General features: G+C 30.6%; 1 pseudogene; it reads right to left on the bottom strand.

The window, feature by feature from the left end:
* Positions 1-4,290: 4,290 nt before the first annotated feature.
* LOC141572639 (U6 spliceosomal RNA) lies at positions 4,291-4,388 on the bottom strand (annotated as a pseudogene).
* Between the last annotated feature and the right edge of the window lie 963 nt (positions 4,389-5,351).

Here is a 5,351-nt window from a genome sequence, read left to right on the forward strand (position 1 = left end):
TTATTAATATTACCTGAGGAAATTCCAGCTATCCTTAGCAAATACTTATTCTTTGACAAACACCAAGAGGTATGCAAAAGCAGCTGTGATTATAAAAGGTGCAATCCATTGTTCTCAAACTCCACTGAGGGGAGAACAGTAAAAGAGCAAAAAAAGAGAGAAGAAAGCATATTAATAATAGTAAAAGAAAAACTGTTTCAAAAGGAATATTAAACAATAGAATTAAAATATACAAGGAGTGGAAAACTAGACATATGGACCATAAGGAATAAAACAACAGAACATGAAAATGTAATAGATGAGAATTTCAGGAATTAAAAATAAAAACTTAAGTTGGAAAACAAGAAGAAATTAAGTTGGAAAAATAGAAGTTTAAGTTGCTAAAATTATGTATAATTAATCGAGTTGGATGTGAGTCTAAACATTAATCCAACTGAACACTGAAGGCAAGACACCTTTTAACTGTCTGGGGTTAAGATGAAGACATTTTTCTGCATGACAGACAAAATATTTTATTCATGAACATCATGCAAAACTTAAATAAATCACAGAGATGTCCTCACAAAAGTGTTTAAATACAAAGAGTAATATTTGGCAAATAAAAAATAAAGATTGAAAAAAATAGGTGTGACATTTAAAATATAGGAAATTGCTTGCTAAAAAAAAAGTATTCTTGAAAAGAGGAATGCACCATTGTCATTAGTAATATTCTTTTATATTTACCGGCTATGGTAGACCTGCATTATTTGACAACAGTGATTTGTGTCATTATAGGACATAACTATGAAATATCAATTAAGTATATTCATCTATAAGACATGTTACAGTTATTGCTTTGTTTTATCATGACAAATATCAATGCATAGGAAATAATATACTATGTTCAAAATTTAATATATTGTACGTATTTTTAAAGTAAAGGTTGATGAAAATGATGAGTATCGATGATGACAATGATGTTGATGATACCAAGATGATCACCATAGATTATATATATACCCACCTTTACTGCAGGAATCATCTGGTGATTTCTATTCTGTTTAAATTTTTTTAAATTTAAAAAAGGAAGAAATAACGGTGATCGTATTGAGCACAAAGAAGCGTTTGCCAGAGCAGAAATTTTCAGTGTGGTTTCCTTATCTTTCCAATTTCTCAAATATTCCATTGTGAGTACAGATTTTTATTCCAAACTCCTACCACTAAAACATAAGTTTGTCATCCTAACATTAATTAGATCTATTTGCTTCCCTTCAGAGTATTTGTACCTATTTATTACCTCTTCATGTTTGACTTGTAAGCACAAGTAGCGTTCTCTATCATTTGTCAATTAAATAATGAGAGATATTTGAACCAAAAGTTAGTTAAAGGGGAATATCCCTAGGATCAGTTGCACATTGAGTACCAACAGTTGGTGAATAAAGCAATCTTTCTAAATATTCCCTTAGTGTTACAAAGCCAGTTTTGGCTCTAAGAACTGGCTTCCATCAAACAGTGCTAAATACTGTCATGCATATGCCATTTTAATTTGAGTTGTACTCTCACCAGAATTGATAGGAAGTAGGATGAGCACTGATGTTGCAATAAAACAAATAAATAAAGCACATGAATGACGTAATTTACCAAGATCACTTTTTTCCAGCTTTGTAAATCATATTTATCTAATCAAAATACTTTACATAGCACATGCAGGTGTCTCTAGTGCTTTAAAATCCAATATTAAACAGAAAATACAGTAAATTTTTGCCATTTATACTTTGTATTTAGTGGGAATAAAGCATATCTTTACTCACAGCTTGTAATTGTCAAGAAATATTTACAATTAGCAAATAAAAACTTTGTTATCTTATCAACTGAAAGTAATGAGGGACAATTATAAAAAACACTTTTTAAAGTACCACATATCATTTTATAAAGACAACGCTTAAATCTATTTTTTTCTTAGTTTCAGGTGTCCAAAATAATGTAATAGTTATACATTTACACCCCTCACAAAGTGATAACCCCCCTCCCCAAATCTATTACCCCTCTGACATCATGTACAGCTGTTACAATTCCATGACTCTGTTCCCTATGCTGTACTCCATATCCTGTAATGATATATATATATATATCATCACATATATATATATATATCACATAAAAATATATATATCATCAAATATATATATATATATATATATCACATATATATCATATATATATATATCACATAAAAAATATATATATATATATATATATATATTATAATTGACATTCAATATTATTGAGCTTCAGGTGTACAGCACAGTGGTCAGGCACCTACACTGTCCATGAAGTGGTCTCCCTAATAGGACAAGTGCTCATCTGACACCCTCCAAAATCTTTACATTATTGATTATATTCCCCAAACTGTCTTTTTTTGCATCTCATGGCAATATTGTGGCTACCAATTTGTGCTTTCTATTCCCCTCACCTTCTCCCTCATCCCCACACCCCTCCCATCTAGCAACCATCAGTTTTTTCTCTATTATCTCTGAGACTATTTCTGTTTAGTTTGCTCATTTGTTCCGTTCTTTAGATTCCACATAAAAATGAGATCATATGGTATTTGTCTTTCTCAGTCTGACTTATTTCACTTAACATCATGTTCTCTAGGTCCATCCATATCATTGCAAATGTAAGATTTCATTCTTCTTTATGCCTGAGTAATACTCCATTGTATAAATGTACCACAATTTCTTAAACCAGTTGTCTACTGATGGTCATTTTCATTGTTTCCAAGTGTTGGCTATTGTGAACACTTCTGCAATAAATATAGGGTGCATAATTTTTTTTTTCAAATTAGAGATTTGGATTTCTCTGGATAGATACCTTAGAATGGAATTGCTGGGTCATAAAGTAGTTCCATTTCCAGGTTTTAAGATACCTCCATACTGATTTCCACAGTGGCTGCACCAATCTGGAATCCCACCAACCGTGCACAAATGTTCCCTTTTCTCCACATCCTTGACAGCATTTGTTGTTTGTTGATTTATTGATGATAGCTATTCTGACTGGAGTGAGTTGGTATCTCCTGTGGTTTTTATTTACATTTCTCTAATGATTAGTGAGGTTGAGCATTTTTTCATGTCTGTTGACCACCTGTATGTCCTCTTTAGAATAATGTCTCTTCATGTCCTCTGCCCATTTTTTAATTGGGTTGTTTGTTTTTTTGGTGTTGAGTTAAATGAGTTTTTAATAAATTTTGGATATTAACCTCTTATCAGATGTATCATTGACAAATATCGTCTCCCATTCAATAGGATTCCTTTTTGTTTTATTGATGGTTTCCTTAGCTGTGAAAAAACTTTTTAGTTTGATGTAATCCCATGTTTATTTTTTCTTTTACTTTTCTTGCCAGAAGGGATATATCAGTAAAAATATTACTAAGGGTAATGTCTGCAAATTTACTTCCTATACTTCCTTCTAGGAGATTTATGGTTTCAGATATTACATTTAAGTGTTTAATCCATTTTGAATTTATTCTCATATATAGCATAAGGAAGTGGTCCAGCGTCATTTGTTTTTTGTTTTTTTTTTGGCATGTGTCTGTCCAGTTTTCCCAGCACCATTTATTGAATAGACTTTCTTTACCCCAGTGTAAGTTCTTGCTTCCATTGTCATAGATTAAATGATGATATAGGTATAGATATATTTCTGGGTTCTCTGTTCTGTTCCATTGATCTATGTCTGTTTTTTTGTTTGTTTGTTTGTTTGTTTGTTTGTTTTTGTTTTTTTGCCAGTTTTAATTACTATAGCCTTGTAGTATGATTTCATGTTAGTTAGCACGATACCTCCCACTTTGTTCTTATTTCTCAAGATTGCCATTGTTATTCAGGATCTTTTATGGTTCCATATAAATTTTAGTATTACATGTTCTATTTCTGTAAAAAATGTCCTTGGTAGTTTGATAAAAATTGCAGTGAATCTATATATTGCCTTAGGTATTATAGTATGGACATTTTAACTATATTAATTCTTCCTATCTGTGAGCATGGTATGTGTTTCCATTTATTTGTATAATTTTTAATTTATTTAGTGTCTTATAATTTTCTGATACAGATATTTTACTTATTTGGTTAAATTTATTCCTAAGTATTTTATAGTTTTGAAGCAATTATAAATGGGATTATTTTCTTAATTTCTCTTTCTAAGTTTAATATTGATGAATACAAATGCAACTGATTTCTGAATATTACTTTGTATCCTGCTACTTCACTAAATTCATTTATCAGTTCTAATAGTTTTTTGGTGGAGTCTTTGGGGATCTCAAAAAATATGGAATGCTCTGCGTCCATCCTTGTGCAGGGGCCATGCTAATCTTCTCTGTATCATTCCAATTTTAGTATATGTGCTGCTGAAGTGAGCACTGCTTAAATCTATTTTTGATGTGGTCCTGTGTAATTCCCATCTTTGTTATAGTAAGTTGGATTGCCAAATTGAACATGATATTCATTATTTTTGTCTGACCTGAGGTTTATAATCTTGGCAGATATAATATTTTAAGTCATGTGATAAGTATAAAATAACAAAAATGTATAAAAGTGGCTTTAAAATACTTTACTCCAGGTTAGAAATTATTCATTTTTGAAGTGCTTAAAATTAGAAATTAGTAAGCACTAAGAATTTTATATTTGCCCACATTTTTTAATTCTGGTGTTCGTCATCTCTTCTAGTATATTCAAGTTCCCATTTGGTATATGGCACCTTTCATTATTTCTTGTATAAACCTGCCTGAAACAAATTCTCTCAGGTTTCATACATCTGAAAATATTTGTACTTCAACCAAAATTTTGAAGGATGAATTCAATGGATATAGAATTCAAGACTTTTTTTTTTTTTAATTAATCTCTGTTAATATGTCATTCCTTTGCTTCCTTTGTCTTCTGATCTCCATTTTTTCTGATAAGACTACAATTCTTATTCTTGTCATCTGACAAATCATGTCTTTTTCTTTGGATGCTATGTGATTTTCTCTACAACATTAGCATTCAGAAGTTGTACTGTCATGTGACCAGCTTTGGTTTTCTTTATGCTTATTCAGATTAGTGCTCACTGAGCTTCTTGAATCTGTAATGTTGTTTTTTTTCATCAAATGTTGGAGGGTTTTTGCTTTTATTTCTTATCCTGTTTTTATTTCAATATCATTCTTTTCTCTTTACAAATAATGAAAGATTTTATTTTCCCACAGATCTCTGAGACTCTATTTTCCCTATGTTTTCTTTTCTACAGGTTGGATAATTTAGAAAAAAAAAAAAAAAAAAAGACTGTCTTTAAGTTTACTGATATTTGCTATTTCCCATTAGCTGTTAATCTTTACCAGTGACCATTTA

The sequence above is a fragment of the Rhinolophus sinicus genome, linkage group LG06 (genome assembly GCF_036562045.2).
Source record: "Rhinolophus sinicus isolate RSC01 linkage group LG06, ASM3656204v1, whole genome shotgun sequence".
NCBI lineage: Eukaryota > Metazoa > Chordata > Mammalia > Chiroptera > Rhinolophidae > Rhinolophus > Rhinolophus sinicus.